Source organism: Perognathus longimembris, chromosome 21 (genome assembly GCF_023159225.1).
Source record: "Perognathus longimembris pacificus isolate PPM17 chromosome 21, ASM2315922v1, whole genome shotgun sequence".
In the NCBI taxonomy this organism is placed as follows: domain Eukaryota; kingdom Metazoa; phylum Chordata; class Mammalia; order Rodentia; family Heteromyidae; genus Perognathus; species Perognathus longimembris.
Window position 1 is genome coordinate 16,434,264 of NC_063181.1, and position 20,801 is coordinate 16,455,064.

Sequence of the window (20,801 nt, forward strand, 5' to 3'; positions counted from 1 at the left end):
GAAGACTATAGACCAATCTATGCACAGGTCTAAAGTGTGTGTGTGTGTGTGTGTGTGTGTGTGTGTGTGTGAGTGTATGTGTGTGTGTGAGAGAGAGAGAGAGAGAAAGAGATTGGTTGGCACTTTACTGATTTTAATATGTAAAATTAGTATAGATATTATGGAATTTATAAAATGTCACAGAAGTTAATTCAACAGTAAATATGCAAGCAGCACATTTTAATAAAAATAATATTCTAGACATAAAGTATCAGCCTCAAGAGGCGGCTTAAATGTAATGTTAGAGGCATTAGGGATTACATGAGAATGGTCAAGAAATGCCTAAGATAAATTTTGTTGTTTAATAGCAAAATATGCTTAGGATCAGTCTAAGAAAAAGTATTTCAGACCATCCTTTATCTATTCATTCTCCAAATATATGATATTATCAGCCAAAGATATTAAGCTTATTCAAAACTGAAAGGAAAAAGTAAAGAAGAAAGATTATCAGTCAAGTTTATATTAAAGATATGTGCAAAATTAAAATTGGATGAAGGAAGAAAAGAAAAGAATTATTATAAAACTTGTTCATTACTTGATGATACTTGTCTTACTTCAGTAGATAGGTATTACATCCATCAATTTCCAAGTATATGAATTTATCTTGCTTCAACATACCCTGTTAGTCAGTTCACTATTCAATTAATTAAAAATTTTTGATGGCCAGTTCTTACCATTATTTTCACTTGCAGTAGCTGTATAAACATCCTATCAGCAATTTCATCCTAGAGTTTCCATAACTCAATCTATGGAAGGCAGTTTTGGAACCATGTATCCACCTAGTCAGGCTCCTAACTCTGTGAGGCAAACTGGAAGATAAGAATGCTATTTTCGATTATCATATTTCAAAGAAATTGCTCTCCCAGATCCTTGAGAAAGATAGTCTTGAATCACAAAACTGAAAGGAGGATTATTTAGCTTGAGCCCAAGAAAGTTCTTAGAAGTTATCTAAAGCGGGGCTGGGAATATAGCCTAGTGGCAAGAGTGTTTGCCTCATATACATGAAACCCTGAATTCCATTCCTCAGCACCACATATATATAGAAAAGGCCAGAAGTGGCGCTGTGGCTCAAGTGGCAGAGTGCTAGCCTTGAACAAAAAGAAGCCAGGGACAGTGCTCAGGCCATAAGTCCAAGCTCCAGGACTGGCAGAAGAAGAAGGAGAAGGAGAAGGAGAAGGAGAAGGAGAAGGAGAAGGAGAAGGAGGAGAAGGAGGAGAAGGAGAAGAAGAAGAAATCTAAAGCAAATGCATTAAGAAAAGGAAATGGTAAGAGGGTATAGTCTCTTATCTTCCACAGGGAGAATTAGACCACCTCTTTCTGTTTGTATTTGCACTAGCAGTCTCCATCATGAGTGGCAGGCATATAGCTCTATACACACCACACACAATTCAAATAATATCCACTAAAGTCAGATTTTTATTCTATATGATGTGGCTTAATCATGTGAAAGGTCATAACAGTGATAGAGAACTTGGGAATGCAAGATCAATGCCAGCAGCTTAATGATTGAACTCATCTTTATTTGTCCTTTTTCTAATTGACAGGACTTGCTAAAGGAGAATTGAGATGTTGCTGAGAATGAGGGTTTGAGAAGGATAAGAGCAATGAAGCTTTTGTCATTTCCACTGAACACTTCATGTTAATTCAATCATCTCTTTCCCATATTTCAAGATTGCCTGTGCTTTAAAAAATAATTCTATTAGCACTAATTTTTTGTTAGAACACACAATTTCTAAGTGGTTACCCCACACTTTCAGCTATGAATTCACAATAATGTGTGTATGTAATTATTAGGATTATCATTGCAGAGATATATCAGTCATCCCAACTCCATCCTTTCAAAAAAAAATTGCATAGCTTCAGTTGTTCTCTCATAGAAGAGACAGAGGCATAATTTCAGAAACTAGAATCATTCCATCAAAGGTCAATTTCTACCTAGACCCTAGTTGTCTTAACCCATAGCACTCTCACAGGGAGGGAATTTGAAAAATAAGTCTACAATTGCAGCCATTACATAGAAATAAAGATAATTCTACTTCTAGGAATATAGTTCAGAAGTAGAGTGCTTTCCTAGCATTAGTAAGACTCTGGGTTTGACCCCCAGAACCATCAATTTAATGCATGAGTGATTCAATCAATTCAATGGTAGATTTCAATTTAATGCATGAACGTTAGGTCCATTCCTTTTGACCTATCAAAAGTACAACCTTTTAACTTTGATACCAAGCTTCAAACTCAAAGTTGAAGGCCCCATGTGCAGCAAATACTGAATACTGGTACTTGGTGTGGAGAGTTTAATTGAGAAGGAAGCAACAGAGAAGTGGGGACCAGGCTTCAAAAGACAGTACCCTTAAACAAGCATGATTATGGGTTACAAAAGGAAGAAGAGTGCAGAATGGTGATTTCTGGTGTCAAGTGGGGAGAGGACTGTGTTTCCTCAAATTTCTGTAATATTAACGTTTAGACTTTTGATGTTAGTGGGTATTTGATCAATTATCAGATACACAATTTTTAAACTAATCTGTGATGCCCTTAGTTCATTCCTTTGAAATAGATAACAAGTTTAGAACTTGATACTGTTAGGATTCAGAACAAAGAGTCTTGTCAGCTAGACCAGAGAGAAAAAAAAGTACTTCATTTGCTTTTAAAATTTTAATTACAGAGGAAAAATTATTTAAGCCTTTTAAAGAATACAAAATAATTTTTGTTAGTATCATTATGTGGAGAGGGTCTCAGTTCAATTTGATAGTCCACATTTAACATTCACAACATCTAAAGTCATATTCCTTCTATAAAATCATTCCCAAAGCAGGCCACAGAATGTTTAAAATACTCTACTACCACATCAGTTTCTTTGTCTCACTTAGTTTCTTCCTCTGATCAAGAATTACATTCCACAAACTTTGAACTACAATAAATAGTATGTGAGTCTGGATTTCAAGAGCAATTTTCTGAAAACAACAAGCCAATACAGGATCAGATAAGTGTGTACTTAGTTCCCTGACAAGGCAGAGAGTAAGGGTAGGCACTCAAGTCTCAGTTCAAACATATATCTGGACTTCACAGTAGAAGGCCTTGGGAACACAATCCAAGTTTAGGAGGAAGAAAAATAATAAGAGTTGTGCTCTAAAATGACTTTTAGAGCAAATTTCATTGAGTCTATATCCAAAATCCAAAAATGTTCTTTCCCTTCGCTACACCACTTTCAGTTATCATCATGGCTTAACCCAACTTCTAACACCAAGCCAAGCCCCACCTCTATTCTGACTGACAGATCTTTGGAAAATCCCTGTTTCTTGTTGTCTTCATACAATCCGACCTACTATCATTATATAAACAAACCTTCTATGCAATCCCCAGTGCATTTAAATCCCAAGCTGTCATCAAAGGTCTCAAGGCACTAGGATGTCTGGATCCTCACTGAGTCTAACTCTCATCTTTCTCCACCCTCCTGAGGCTTCTGCTTCCTCACACACACCCTAGGCTTATTCACTTTGCAAGACCTTTGCATGAGCTGGTTTCCTATCCAAAGAGTACTAAATATCAAGCATGATTGAACTCTGTTTACCTATAATAGTACCAAGGAGACTTTATTTCTCTACTCATAATCTCAAAGGAGAAACTGAGTCACTTCCCATCAAGTAAATGTTAAGTTTCTTATGTTGTTGTTGTTTGGGTTTGTTTAGGTTTTTGTTGTTTGTTTGATTTTTGTCAGTGGTGGAGCTTGAATTCAGGGCCTGGGCACGGTCTCGGAGCTTTAGTGTTCAAGGCTAGTTAGTGTTCTACCACTTTGAGCCACAGCTCCACTTCTGGTTTTCTGGTGGCTAACTGAAAATACAAGTCTCATAGACATTTCTGCCCAGGCTGGCTTCAAACCATGATCTTCAAATTTCAGACTCCCGAGTAGCTAGGATTGCAGGCACAAGCCACTAGTGCAACTTATCTATGGATAATGTAAGTTCTGCAACAGTAAAGTCATTGTCTGTTGTTCACTGTATTTTCTCAAGCAGAAGAAATGTTCTCACTAAATCATAGACATGCAATAAATACTTGCTGAATTCTTGGATAAAAAGTTATTTGAAGGGCTGGGGGTATAGCCTAGTGGCAAGAGTGCCTGCCTCTGATACACGAGGCCCTAGGTTCGATTCCCCAGCACCACATATACAGAAAACGGCCAGAAGCGGCGCTGTGGCTCAAGTGGCAGAGTGCTAGCCTTGAGCGGGAAGAAGCCAGGGACAGTGCTCAGGCCCTGAGTCCAAGGCCCAGGACTGGCCAAAAAAAAAAAAAAAAAAAGTTATTTGAAGAGTTTTTTTAAGTATTCATGATAACACAAACATGCAATTATTAAAATTATAACAGGAGAAAAGATAGATATGAGGAATAATGTATTTCCTTGATTGCTTTGTAGGAGAAACAGAATATGAACTACCTAGGTTTGGTAGGGATGTTGGATAGGGAAGAAAACTTTGCCTTATATAGATATATGTTAATCAGAACAATATACTGAAGTACCTGGAAAAATGATCATTATTTTAGGGATGAATTTTGAGACTACATTTTCACCAGATTAAAGAAAATTCAGTAATAGTATATAAATAACATAATTTAGCATAACTTGAAACTGAGTGTTTATCTATATTTTGAAATCAAAGCTGCCCACAACTTGTATTAATAAAATAAATTATAAGGTTATTACAATAGGGAGTAGCAATAATAGTAAAAAAGAATGTATTGCAGAGTTTCCTGTGGTATATCATATTGGTAGCAAAAATGACTTTTTTTTTTTTTTGGCCAGTCCTGGGTCTTGGACTCAGGGCCTGAGGCACCATCCCTGGCTTCTTCCCGCTCAAGGCTAGCACTCTGCCACCTGAACCAAAGCGCCCCTTCTGGCCATTTTCCATATATGTGGTGCTGGGGAATCGAACCGAGAGCTTCATGTGTAGGAGGCAAGCACTCTTGCCACTAGGTCATATTCCCAGCCCCAAAATAACTTTTAAACTGCTATGAATTGTATTTTCACAGAGTCGTCCTTATTTCTTTTCAAGTGAGTCCAATTCCACAAGTCTTCATTCCTCCTGAGAGAGAAAAGTTTATCTTCCAAATCAAACTTAATTACTTCTGTTTGAAATGATCAACATAGTATTTAAACAATTAACGTTTCCTCATTTCCCTAGAGATGGTACACATTCTGATAGTGCTATCACTGGGTGAAGACTACTTAGTCTCCTCCTCTTCCACCTGCCACAAGGCCCTAGTGGGTAGAGCTGTTGTCTTCTCTCTGGTCTTCTGCTATATGTCATTAATGGACTGAATTAGGATTGTTCATGATGGACTCTGTAAATATTGCTGTATTCATTACCAGCTCCCCATTTAAGCTCCACTGCAACATTCACCAAGGAATTTCTGTTGGGTTTTAACTTTTATGTCTCCCCATTTATTGGAATATTACCAAAGACATCCTTTATAGGTGACATTGTCCTCAGTTGTTTTCTTATTATGTATTGCAGTTACAAACAGACAGACAGACACACACACACACACACACACACACACACACACTTATTTCTCAACTTAAAGTTAAATTTCAATACAGCTAAAAATCATTATATGATATAGCATGCAAGGTATCAACGGCATTTGAACTGCTGGTAGGTGAACAGATGAACTTGGAATTTAAAAGAAAATCCTCCATCCTTTGTGGATAGGGAAATGAAATTGAGTAACTTTCCCCTCCTGATATAGAACTACAGTTGCAAACCAGCTTGTTCATTGTATCATCAGTCATAACAGCCAAAAGGTAGGAGGAACCCCATCTTTGGTTTAAAAAAAGGTATAAATAGACAAGACAAGGTATATGTGTAAATGTATTACCAATCAGTCATAAAATAGAATGCTGACACATGCCACATCATAGATACACTTGGAAAACACCAAGCTAAGTAAAATGAGCCAGTCACACAATGACAACTACTACATATTTCTCACTGTATGAAGTATCCAAAACAACCATATTCATAGAAACAGAAAGCAGTATAGTAGAGATGTCAGGAATTGGACTAAAGGGGAAAAGAAGGTTGTATAACAACTGTACAATTTCAAGCTATACAAAAGAAAATGTCTTATATATTGGTTTATAACAATCAAAATATATTAAACACTATAGAACTAGATATTCAAAAGTAGATCATACATGTTATGTATATTTTAACGTGATTTTTATTATGTAAAGAGTACTGAACCCACATATTAGATTCTGGGGTTGAAACTACTTTCTGATGGTTATCCTGTGGCTCAGAGTGAATAAAGTTTAGTCCCTGCAGTCAGACTACATGCATCACAGGTGCAGTACAGGGCATAGAACTTCAAAGATTGTGGCTTGGGTTTTGACCCTTAATGATCTCTAGTCATACTCAACTGGAGTCACACAAATCCTTTGTTCTGAGAAGATAAAGGTTACATACTGCTCATTAAACCTTCTAAATGTAGGATTTTTTGTTAAAGGATGAAGAATTTTTAAAAGAAGACAGCATATATTGAGATAGAAGGTTTCTCCAGCGCCAACTATAGTTATAGGCTCTCATAGATAATGTCAAACATTTTCTCATTTTCTTGTAATCCAGAGACTAATAAAGATGGTCATGATAGCATTACTGCACCATTCTTGCAGAACTTAATACATGACTAATTTTAAGTTCTAATGATTTAGATGCTCCCTAGAACAGATGTTTGGTGTTTTGATCTCAAGGTTTTTCAGGTCTTGAAGTTTATTCATGAAAGAATTTAAATGATAACTAGTCATTAATTTCTCAATAGGTAAATGTTTGCAATAATTACTTAAACAATTTCTCAGTTTTAGTAAATAAATTCCATGGGGTGCAAAAGATCACAACTTTTTTTTTCTCAAATTTTTATTATCAAACTGATGTACAGAGAGGTTACAGTATCATACGTTGGGCATTGGATACATTTCTCGTACTGTTTGTTGCCTTGTCCCTCATGCCCTCCTCCCTCCCCCCCTTTCCCTCCCCCCCCCAAGTGTTCAGTTCACTTACACCAAACAGTTTTGCAAGTATTGCTTTTGTAGTTATTTCTCTTTTTTTACCCTGTGTCTCTCAAATTTGGTATTCCCTTTGAATTTCCTACTTCCAATACCAGTAAACACGGTTTCCAATATACTCAGATAAGGTTACAGAGATAGTGTAGGTACAACCATAGGAAGGTGATACAAGAACATCATCAATAATAGAAACTACACATACACATAGGACGTTGAAAGTAGTTACAACTGTGATATATCACTTGTTTCCATAACATGGAGTTCATTTCACTTAGCATCATCTTATGTGTTCCTAAGGGTATAGCTATTGGGCCTTGTGATGCTCTGCTATGGCTTGCCTAATCCTGTACTAATTATTGCCAATAAGGGAGGCCATAGAGTCCATGTTTCTTTGGGTCTGGCTCACTTCACTTAGTATAACTTTTTCCAAGTCCTTCCATTTCCTTACAAATGGAACAATGTCATTCTTTCTGATAGAGGCATAAAATTCCATTGTGTATATGTACCACATTTTCCTGATCCATTCATCTATGGAGGGGCATCTGGGTTGGTTCCAGATTCTCGCTATGACAAATTGTGCTGCGATGAACATTGTTGTGCTGGTGGCCTTACTGTGATTTTGTTTGTGTTCTTTTGGATAGATACCCAACAGTGGGGCTGCTGGGTCATAGGGGAGTTCTATATTGAGCCTTCTGAGGAATCTCCATACTGCTTGCCAGAGTGGCTGAACCAGTTTACATTCTCACCAACAATGAAGTAGGGTTCCCTTTTGGCCACATCCCCTCCAACAATTGTTATTATTAGTTTTCTTGATATATGACATTCTTGCTGGGGTGAGATGGAATCTCAATGTTGTTTTGATTTGCATTTCCTTTATGGCCAGTGATGTAGAGCATTTTTTCATATGTCTATTGGCCATTCTCATTTCCTCATCAGAAAAGATTCTTTGTAAGTCTTTAGCCCACTTGATGAGGAGGCTATTGGTTCTTTGCGGTTTTGTTTTGGAAGAAGGTAATTTTTTTAGTTCTGCATATATCCATTGCAGGAAGATCACAACTTTTGATGTCTCAGCTTGCAATCTTTTTTGATGATGAGGAAGAAATACCTATTCAGTAGAAACCAAACTTTGAATTTTTGAGGTTGGTTTTTGCTTAACTAGGATACTTGATGGTTGATGAACAACCCAGTAGCCACATACTCATGAGGGAAATAACCCCTACTCAACATAATAAGTGCTGTGCTTCCAGCTTATTACAAACACACATATCCAATAAATTCTATGAGATTTTCCAATATTTTATTATAATACAGGCTTTGCATTATATCACTATTCTCATCAATGAAGTGATTTACATGTTCTGAGAATATTTAAGGTACATGATGCTAAGTTATAATGCTTGGTAGATTGGGTAGCAAGTACATTTTCAATGTGATATTTCAATATGCAAAGGAATTATTGGAATTAAACACCAACATAAGGGAGGTGTACCTGTTATAAGTACACATGCACAAGCAACACACACACACAGACACACATTTTATCAAATCTTGCAAAACATAGTTTAGAAAAGTAATGTCTATTTTCCTTATAGAACTCATAAGTATGCACAAATAATATAGGTTCCAGTAATGCAAGAAGGGAGTATAGATCAGAATAAACCTTGCATAAATCTCTAGGCAAATCTAGTGATCAGTTAAACCTTGTCATTGATTATCAGTGTAGGACATTTATTGCTAAATGATTCTTCATGAATCCTCCCATGAAATTAATTACCTTTTAATAAATGTTTTCTTTTTATTTTTTTTCTTTCCTATTACTTTTGGGGGGTGAGAAGAGACATTTTTCCCACCTTCAAAGATTTTTGAAAAATCTGTCTTGTTCTGTCTTTAATTTAATTGGAATAACATAGCTGGATTTGAAGTCATTTTTTAGAAAATGTACTGAGTAAAATAGATGCAACAGAATTGATTTGGGTTCTTTGCCAGCCTTGAATATTCAGATATTTCTGCTCTGCTTTGCCTCTGCTTTCTTTTCCTCCTGGCAGGTCAAGAGAGTTTTATATGGTTCAAATCTTGATGACCTGTCAAACTCCTACATTTAACAGCTTTAGAAAATGCACATCTACAAAATAGAAACTTAACCATAAGAGTCCTACTAAATTATGACATTATCATAAAAACATCAAGGATAAGATTTGTCATTGGGCCAAACTTTTCACTAAAAAAGAATAACTAATCATTAAAGTGTGAACTTACGAGGACTTAAATTATAAATCTTCTCAGAAATATTTTATTTTTAAAGGGACCTTTTAGAAATGTGTTATGCACATATGGAGTGTTACAAGTCTGTAGTCATGTCAAAAGTCTAATTTCATTTAAACTACAAAGCAAGCCAAGGTGATAGGCCTTATAATCTTCAAATTTGGTGTGCCTGTAGCTAGGCAGGACTTGAACTCAGGACTCTAGAGACTTGGCTTGTTTGCTCATAAACAGTGCTCTACTATTAGAGCCATGTTTCTCATCTGACATTTTCCTGGCAATTAAAAATTGAGTTCTGAAAATTTTTCTGTCCTGACTGGCTTCAAACTATGACACACCAGGTCTCAACCCTTGAAGTAGTTAGAGTTATATGTGGAAGCCACCAGCATCTGGCTATTTATTCTCAGGTTTTAGTTAATCCTAACTTTTAGGATTAAAAGAAAATTCAGTATTTCAATGCAACAGAAAGACCTGAACATAGATCTCACCTTTAGTAATATTTTAAATTTAGCATAATGATGAATAAGATATGTAAAACTTACATGTAATTATGAGCTGTCTTACATTTTAATACATTTGTATCCTATATAATATTTCAGCCACTGTAACATATGTATCTCCTCACATAGCAGTTTTGTAGTAAAAAGCATTCCTTTTTTATTATTCATACTGAGCTACTATTCAACACCAGAACTTTTTATTTCCATCTTACTCAAAGTTAGTACCTACATCAATTAATCTCTCTTACCTCAGTACTGCACAAAGGACCTATATGTAAATTTTGTTTTCTTTTCTTTTTTCCTTGAAATGCTGGGAATCAAAGCCAAGGCCTTGCATAAACTAGCCGGTGCTATATCAAAGAGACACATTTGTAGCTCTACAAATCTTCTACTACACAATGCACTTTTTTTTAACATGATGTGTTTCATTTCACTTGCATTGTATTGGATATATCTAGAAAAATCCTAGTCATTAAATGGTAATTTATTTTTATTTTCTTTATTGCATTTATCTGTTTTTTCTTATATACAAAGTCCTCTACAGACTACTAGCTATTGAAATTATCCCAAAAGCCAATCAACTATTATTGTTTGACATCCATTTAATATCATTCTGTTTTGTGAACAATATATCTTGTAAAGTCCAAGTTGGTTCATTCCTTCCCTTTTCACTATCTTGCCTATAACATTCTTTGTCAGAGTCTTTTCATTTTCCTCAACTTAATTAAAATATTTTCAGATATGTAAAGCTATTTCCATAGAAATCACATCATATTTTCCTCACTGGAGGAAACCTGCTTAACCAGCAGTTTTGATTCCTATTAATTTCAAAATTTAAACTTCTTTCTCAGGGAATAGTAGTATTTGGTGGATAAATGGTCAGAACACTTGCAAACTTCACAAAGATAGTCTCATACTTTATCATAGTACAGATCCCATTAGTATCTCCATTGTTATGTAGCCAAACTTATTATTCAAAAGAAATATGTTGTACATGTCCTATTTATCTGTATTCATAAAGCCACAGCAGGTATATCCTGAGCAGCACAGCTACACTTCTTATGTCTGACGCTTTGTGTGAGTTGTGAGATTTATCATGAATTCCTTAAATGTTGTGGGAGTTTAGGAAGAAATCTGTAAAAAGTATTTCATTTATTTGCAAGAATACAAATCCTCAGAGTCTGCATAATTTCAATACCCATAATGCTAAGAAGAAATAGAGATTGGATTTGGGATGACATGGTGTAACTGTAGTATACACTGGAGAATAAATAAATTGCACAGTCAATTGATTAATTATTCCTTACTTATAGTAGGAGTACTGCACTTTGAGACCCTTTCTGATTTGTCGTGTAGTGGTGTTTGTATTCATTCTGGAAGATTGTCTCCAGGTGGCCTTTCAGCACCATATTGATAGAAAATTTTTTCTAACAATTGGTATGAAATATCTTACCATAAACAGAATTTTGGCATGTCTAAACCACTGAGAACAGCTGTTGTAATTTGCCTCACAAGAGACAAATCCAAATTCCAGCCTCTAAATGTACCCAGAATATTCTTACGACCTCTCCTGCTGTGAGCTGACAATTACCAATCATGAGTAATGGAAGAATGTAGCCTTTGGAGCAGACAATTCTCAGAAGCATTATTTTTCTTAATATTCCAGTTTCATTTCAAGAATGGGAAAGACAAGAAATAAGACATTTCATGTCACTTCAGGATAATATCATGTAATTTTAGGGTAATAAAGAATTCATAAGTGATCTGATAGGAAAAAGTTCATTTACATTCTCTCTAGAGAGTTTTATCTCCTTAGATGTGACCTTGTGTAATTAAATACATTTCAAATATCAAAAGAAATGGCAGCTAAGAGGACAATGGGATTCTTCATTTTATGTCAGGCTGAAATAAAATGAAATTAAATTATATAAGACAGTCAAGTATAAAAGAAGATGAAAGTTTCCACTGAAATTCTTTCCATCTAATCTTATTCATTAGCATTTTTAAGTAGGACAATCATACCATGTGCTATGTAACAATTTTCAAACTGGAAGTTCATTTCCTTAAGGCCACCCCAAAAGGACTCATTTGTGAATGCTACTTAAATTCAGATCATTCAGACACAGGAAGTGCTTCCCCTTCAAATAAGAGAATTTATAGAAAAAAAAATATTTCAGGTATGATGAAATTGAAGCTTTTAATCAGTGTGTCAAGAAAGGTAATTCAAACCATATCAAATATATTTAAGAAGAAAATTCCTTAAAACAGAACTAAGTGAATTGTACCAAAAGTGCTTTGCATAATAAAAACAATTACTAAAAGGCACACATGTCACTTCAACACACTTTTAAAACTCACCTTCTCTTAATTTTTCAACACCTTTAGAATTTTCTTTATTTTCCTTCAACTTCAATCAGTGCAATTATGAAAGTAAGAATTAAATTTAATCTCGATTTATTACTGAATCATTTATAAGTTATTTTTAAATCATACTGTTACCCTTTCTTCTATCATGCCATACATATACAGAAAAGCATTATCTTTAGTTCTTTTTGCAACTGTATCATATATTGCCAATTATTATAGCCCGAATGCTGCTGGTCCCCAAAGGGTTTCTAGGAGGAAAGGTTGCCTCTCAGTGCAGCCATTTTAAATTGATAGGATTAACAGGAAGAGTCCCAGGAGAATGCCCTTTACTCTGGCTTCCTGCCTTGTAACATCATGTGCTCTTATCATTGCGATTTGAGCAGTACTCACTAGGTCCTTGAAAATGTGAGCTAAATAAACTTTTTTTCTTTATGTTCTTTATCAGTACTCTTCTTTTTTATTTTGTTGAACATTGTGTCTGTGAGATCGGCATTGTATTTCATCCCATTATTTTCATTGTCATCTGTTGATCTATTATACAGTTATCATTTGGTGTATTTATATATTCTATAGCATCTAAGAAGGATATCTTGGCCAAATTTATATAGGACATAGTAGGTGGTAGTTGTAATTAACATTTGGAAACATGTTCATCTTTCAGAGACTGAGGGTAGACGCAATTTTAAGATATCAGGATTTCCTTTCCCAAACTTACTGCCAATTTACAAATAATAGCAAGATTTGGGAGAAAAGCACATAGATATGTATTGATTTTGCCTGTGAACATAAGAATTGTACATACTGTTATCTCAAGAAAATGTACAGTCTTCCCCACATGTGCTGTGGTAGAGCCTGCATTTTTTTAAAACAAAAGCTCAGCCACATAGGTTTCCAGATGTAAATGCTGAGGCTTGACCTCTGGCTGACTGGTGACCTTGGGCCTGTTTATTCAAATTGTACTGGTCTTATTCTGGATCTGTAGGTCTTGTCTTCGATGTTGCTTCATTCCTCCGGTCAAGGATGTAAGAAGAGGGTCTGATGACCTTCATATTCCTGAGATCCTATGTAGGGGAGGAGGAAGATAAGAGAAAGACAGGGAAAGGTATATATTTGTAAAACTTTCATCACTGGAAACATGATCAGTGAAGTAAATGAGTTGTTAAATCCTGCAAGTATGAGCATCTTTAAGTGTTTGTTCCCACTTTATTCCCCTGGAATAATTTATAGTCTGAATAATCAAAGGACATGGAAATGAACTTTTCTCCTGAGAGTATTTTATATTCCATGGGACAGTTAATAATAAGATAAAGGAGATTGTCCTGGTAGGTTTGATCTAATCACGTGAGCCTTATAAAGAAGCAGAGAAAGGAGTGAGAGGACACACAAAGGTTTGGAATACCAGTGCTGGGTTGGAAATGGTGAGAACTATGTGGGTAGTTTCTTAAAGAACAGCTCCATCTAACAACCACCATGGAAAGACTTCCACAATACAGTCATAAGGAAATTAACTTTGCCTACCATCACGGAATTAACTTTGCCTACCATCACTCCCAAGAGAAAAACTGAAATCCTATTCCCCACATCTTGATTTTAGCCAGTAAAACTCTGAACACAGCCAGCCAGCAATACCAGTTCAAAATTCTGACTTACGTAACTATGAATGCTATAGTAATTTGATATACAGCAGTGGAAAAATACATATTTGATTTTTAAATTACTATATTTAAAGTCTATGAATGTGTTTATGTTGCTGTCACTGTTACATGTGCTCCATTATGTTGCTCACTGTTCTCTTATGAAAATTTACTTTTGCTTTTTACATCCTGATGTACATATGGTGTTGATATCATGGTTTTGATTTACATTTGCGTGGCTAACAATGAATTTACACACTATTTTACTTTTCTGTTCTTTATTTGCATATTTCATTTTGTTCGATGTTGGGTCTTCTTTTAGGTCTATGTATTATAATTTACTTTCTCATTTTCCATTTCTTCTCTTTCTTTGCAATCTATGAGGTATTTTTTGGCTTCTCTTTAAATATTTGTTACAATATGTAACATAATTATTAATATACTCATGAGAAAAGACTAATCATATAATGATTTATTATTAGAAAAATACTACCAGATCAAGAAATGAGATTTTGTCAAACTCTGAAAAAGTTCTTTGACGCTATAATCATGACATCACTCTTATTCTCCCCAAAAGCAATCACGAATCTTAACACTATAGTAAACATTTGCTCCATATGGGTTGTGAGATTTATCTCTCCTTCATTCAGGTATTTCATTCATTCTCTTTATGGCAGAACATTCTGTGACATGGCTCGATTATTTGTCCTTCTTTCTGTTCATGGATATTAGGATGTTTCCCAATTTGAAAACATTGTAAGTTATGCTGCTAGAAATCTCTTCATAACCATATGTACACATTTCTTTTTTTCTGATCATTAATTTTATTATCTTTAAGTCATTTTGTAAAGAAAGTACCATTTAACAAAACAGTTTGTAAGTACAGTGTATCCTGATCAATATCACCCCCTTCAACGTTTTCGTGTCCCTTCAACCCAATCCTTTCCTTATTTTTCTTCATTTAGTGGTATAGACCAGACATTCTTGACTGAATTCTCTTCCTTTCCCTGTTTCATTTTTTCTACCCTTTCCCCTAAGCCTCACCACCCTGGTAGGTACCTATTCCCTGGAGCTGAGCTCTCCACAGAGGGTACTATACTTAACTACAGGATATGAGTCTTTGTTGGTTATATACAATGAAGTGTTCCACAAAACCTGTTTGGAGAGAATTTACATCTTCGTAATATTTCATCAATCTTTTAATCAAGAAAGATTGTATTCATCTATGTTGATATGTTTTTAATGTTTACTAAATATTACCTTTTTTAACTTGATGGCATTGTAAATCATTTTCATCTTTTTTAATTTCTTGATTATTTGGATCTGAAACAAGTGCAAGTGTTACACTGATTTTTATTTATTGAGTTGCTATACAGATACTTCTAAATATTATTCTCATTAATCTGTGCATCATTTGGGGGTGTTCTGACTACAAAATGATATTGTCTATGAAGAAGAAAAATTAGTTGCTTTTTAAGTTTTTGCACAGTCATTTTATTTTCTTAAATGCATTTGCACTACACAGAATCTCTGGTACAATGATGATGAGAAGTATTAACTTAATGATCTGCTATGCGTGCATTAGTGATAATTCTCTGTCTGGAAAAACTAGATTCTCAACATTCATTGCATTTAATAAGTTTGAGTTCAGGCTTAAATAGACAGCAAATAGACATAGCTTTCTATTTGTTTGTACAATAGATATTAATTTTATATTAGAACTTTTGATTTGAAGAAATATCTTTTCTTCTTTTACCTTTCTACTTTTATTCTAAATAAATTCCTGATAAACTCAACAAAATCATTAGCAAGTTTAATACCACTCATTATTGGAGCTTCTCTATCCTTACTGTTATTTTATGAAACAAAGATATTTAATAGTTTTATTTTGTGATTGACTCATAATTGAAAAAACTGAGACTCAGTGACATTTATGAATGCCCTGAAGGTCACAGCTTATCTTCAAGACCAAGCTGTGTCACTCAACTAAAAAATTTTCTTTTGTAATCATTATGCTCATTTTAATCACCTTTTCATATAGAAATATGTCATCTATACATTTAGTATAAACAGTATGTAAAACTGTTGTCATGGATGACTTTACTTATGTTAAATTCCTCTTTTTGCTTTTCAGAGAAGTTCTCCATGTATGATGAAATGGGCAGTCTTCAGCAGAGTTATAATTGAGTTATAATTCTGATGTCAAGGTTTTATTCAAAGTCCTATTAACTAGACTCCTTGCTCTTTCTTTACCTGGCTTTATCATATTAAAGAAAATTCATATGCTCACTTCTATCTTATCATTCATCCAAACAAACATCCCTTTACACCTGCTTTATCAATATGTGCTGAGATTTGCATATGCTAACCTGATAAAGAAAGACATTTGCCTTCTTTTGAAAATGTCACCAGAAACCAAGCTGTTGCTGTATTACATTGACAATGTGACTACTGATGGATACAGTCCCTAGGGGAATCTTTCATCATTTTATGTTAGTTTCTATTTTTTTCACAAGAGTTTTGTTGGCTCTTTAACCCTTCTCTGTAACCATGTAATTGCATACAAAGTAGATGCAAATCTGGAACATGGCAGTGTAAGAACAATATGCAAGTTAAATTAGGTAATTTTAAAGCAGTTTCTTCATATGTGAAGTAAAGAGCAGAATCCTAATAAGATCTTAATGAAGATGTTTATGCACCTGCAGTAGATTTTGCAAGTGACACCTCTCATTTAGAATTCTGATCTTAGCACAAGCCTTTTCCTTCATGGGATGGAATAGCTGACTGTGAACATCGACACTACATAACAGAAAAGAAACAGTAGATGTGTTGATTGCCCTCATTATGTGAACCAGTCTGCTAAAAATTAATACACATCCTACTCAAACAATTGACCTGTTAAACTTGAAAGACCACAGAAGATACAGAGAGAAATAGGTCTCAGGAAAAGACTATACAATCTCGCTTAGCCATATAAATGAATGGCAGGGTCTTCCGGGTGATCCTGCGTAATCTCTGCCAAGTGGCTCTTATGTCCTATCACAGCATATGCAGTCTATGCAGTCTTAGCAATGCACATACTGTTTTAAATGTTACTAGATTTCATTGAGTGCTCTCTCATTCCTTAAGAGCCTTTTGAAATGCATTGGTTTTGGGTGTATATACATACATACATACATATATACACACATATATACATATCGATATGCGTATATATATTCAATGGATTTCTAAGGGTGGCTTAATATGTTGTGGTTTTGTGGCAACAACAAAACAATTTGTACTTTTTCTCTTACTTTTGCTTAGAGTTATTCCTGCTTTTCCAATTAGGCTGACTATAGTTTTATATTCCACTAAATAGATGTGTAAACCCATGCTATGGTCTGACTGAAATCCTGTAAGAAGTTTAGCTGAAGCTTAATGTTCATAGATTTTCTGTTTTAGCAAAAACAAGTCAAACTGCTATTTAGTTAAGATTTACAATGTTTCCTAACTATAGCTATACATGATTTTAGATAATACCTAACTTTTCAAATAATATTTTAAAGTACGAAGTATTTGATCAGGTATAATATCCAGAAGGCTGATCCATCTTTACTAGAAATCTTTTAATTTACAGTTCAAAAAGAATAAAAAGCTTTTCTGATCTTTGACTCCTAGACTAACACTTTAAGAAAATTGCATTTGAACTTGTTACCATTTTCAGGATTCAGCTTTGAGTTTCTGGTACAAGAATGTGGGGAAATATAAAAGATGGTGCAATATAAAAAATATATTGGACCTCCAAGAAAGAAAAGGTAAATATTACATAATTTTTATTTTTAGAATTTGCTAACAGCAGTTCACACTCATCTTTTGAAAGCCAAAATGTTCCTAGATTTGAAAATGTCCTTGAAATTCAGGATGATCCTTTTGCCATAATCAAGCAATGCTCTTGTTTTGCAAGTTTATCATATTGTCCCAAATCCTTTTATGTTTCACATACTATACTAGGCATTATCACATATATTATTCAATCATTGGGAAAAATCTTTCTAGATGTTTTTATTCTTATTTTTCAAGTAAGAAATTTGTACCTCAAACATTTTAAATATATGCTCAAAGTCATACATGTAGCAACTGTAAGAGAATTAGAGTTTGAAACTATATTTTAAATTCAATGGTCTTTTAACCATAGTACATGTGAATGTTAATACTATTAGGAAGTAACAATTATACGAGCATTCCTTAAGGACAAACTATGCGCCAAACACTGAGGAAAATAGAAAAATAAAATTATTTTCTATCTGAGGGAGTGTATCATTAATCTAAGAAAAACAATTCTAACTTGAATACATTTAAACATATTTATATTTGATGATACATTTTACTAGTTTACATCTAATATATTAATATATGCTAATACCCTTTTCACTAGGAATTGGTTGGTAAATATTAAATTATTACCTTTGTCAAAATTTACCATAAATAGTTCAATAATAATTAGAAATATATGACCCATTAATGTCATATCTTTAGTTTTCACAATAAATCAAGTGTGAGTTTGTGTGTATAAGAGAAAGAAAGAAATATCAGAGAATGTTTTGAGCACTTTTTAATGATAAATTAATAAATATTTTCTCTCTGAAATCTATACCTGTATCAGAAGAGATTTTAAGGGTTTTTTCATGGTTTTTGTTCTATGTGTCTTTTGTCAGAGGAAGTAACAGCACAGACACAAGACTGTAGTGCTGAAGAGGTGTTTCTCCTCTCCTTTGAGGTTTTGTTGAAGGAGATGAAAGGCAGATTAATAGGAGGAAAAAAAGCCTACATAGTGTCACATATCTGTAATCATAAGACTCAGGAGGCTAAGAAATGAGGATCCTGAATTAGAGGTAAGCCTGAAATGCATCGTAAGATCCTGACTCAAGAGAAGAGGAGAGGGGAGAGGAAGTAAAAAGGTTAAAAAATGTATTTAATGTGTACAAAATATATATGGGAGCTATCCTAAATGTAAACTAAAACCTCAAAGAAGGGTATCATGGTTGTATACCATCTGGGCTACTTAAAAGAATAGCAACTTGAACGTGGCTTGGATTTGCTGTACATTGGAAATGGCAAAATATGAGAGAAGGGGTGGAAGAAGTGCACTGGTGAATAAAGGTCATCTCATTACATACGTTAAAGTCTGGTGCTGGGAATATGGCCTAGTGGCAAGAGTGTTTTCCTCTCATAGGTTAAAGTATTCTGGGTAACAAATCCTCAGAAGAAGCTATGAAAACTGGGGCTGGGTGGAACTTCCTAAGTAGTCTGGGTTTTTTTTTTTTTATTGTCCTGAGAGTCTATCTTTCCTGATTAGAAATTTCATAATAGTCTCATTCCTTCTAGGAAGGAACTATTTCATTTAGCTAAAGTAACCTTGAAAGGCTCTTTTCTGAAGTATGAGAAATAAAGAAAATAAACTCCATGATTACAGAGAGATAAACCCCATATTTTGGCACTAGGGATGTTATTTTTTGAGTCTTAACAATCACTATTCCTAATTTATTTTATCCCTTAGGTTTGGGAAAGTTACCAGATTCGAAATGGAGCAACTTGCATCAAACATAACAAAAACTAAATAAAACTAGGAGGTAATGGAAGACAGAGTCTTACATACAATTATGCGATAATGATATCACAAAAGACTCCACCAGAACCACAAGCATGCACAGAGGCCACAAGAAGTGTACACAAAAGTACTTCTATAAGGACATATTCATAATGGCCCTTGTAATTACATCATGACTAAAGATCAATATTTCAAGCTATCTCGGTGGTCCTCCTCTTTTTTTGCAATTAAAAGTTCTCCTTGCATAACCCCCTTTGAATACATCAAATATTTTAGAAGAACTTATTGGTCTGTCTTGATATTTTTGTGACAAATACCTGAGAGAAACTGTTAAAAGCAGAAAAGATTTATTTTTGCTCACATTTTTGGAGTTTCATCTCTCGGTTACTTGGCTGCATTGCTTCTTGGTCCCTATTGAGGCAGAATATCTTGGCAGGGAGCATAGGATAGCAAAGCAAGATTTCACCTCATGCCAACTGGGAAAGCAAGTGACAGGAAGGGACCTGTGACAAGGTGACCTACTTTTACGATGACCTATTTCCTGCAGCTAAGCACAAGGCCCAATAATGATATCATATTATGAAACCATCTAGGAATTAATCCATTAATTAGATTGAAGCCCTCAGGATCCAATAACTTTCCCAAATGCCCAACAGTTGGCAACCAACTCATTAACAAATGAACCTTTTGGAAAATATTCTAGAGCAAACCATAGCACATACATATGTGTCCCTATGGAAAATATTCTAGAGCAAACCATAGCACATATATGTGTGTCCCTATCACAGTGGTATTTCCAAAGAAAACTTGATTTTAGTTCTATTTTCAGTTGTCTTTTTAAAATATATTTTTATTCCCTTTAACAAAGCAGTTTATAAATAATGCCACCCTCTAATATTCTCCCCCATCCTTCCCAAACTCACCTTTCCCCCTCAATTTTATTAATTTTGTAGGATATGCTTTGGACTTTATGACTTCATTTTTCTACCCCTCTCTCCTTGACTCCACTTGAATTCCCCACTTCCTTAAACCTCCTTTACCCATCTCCTGGTATTTTTTGGACTGCTAACTAACCTTTCTAAGGTACTACACCATTTGAGTTCCCTCTTGAATCTACCATATCTCAGTTAATGTATTTATTACAAACTCCAAGTTCCTAACCTAAATACCATCTCCCATTCATGTCTTTACTGTATGCCCCAAATTGAAAACATATTCATCCTCATGAAAATAAATTGTGGAAAATTCACCCATCTTCAGATCATTCGTTTATCTGCTTGTCCTTATCTTCCTAGGGCATTTTGATTCTGTACCTTACGTCCAGACCTCATCTTACTTTCAATAAAATACATCTA

General features: G+C 34.6%; 1 protein-coding gene across 1 annotated transcript in view; it reads left to right on the plus strand.

Annotated features, from left to right (window-relative positions):
- Galntl6 (polypeptide N-acetylgalactosaminyltransferase like 6) overlaps positions 1 to 20,801 on the plus strand; it is an 837,540-nt gene that overhangs the window by 472,942 nt on the left and 343,797 nt on the right. The window lies entirely within an intron of this gene.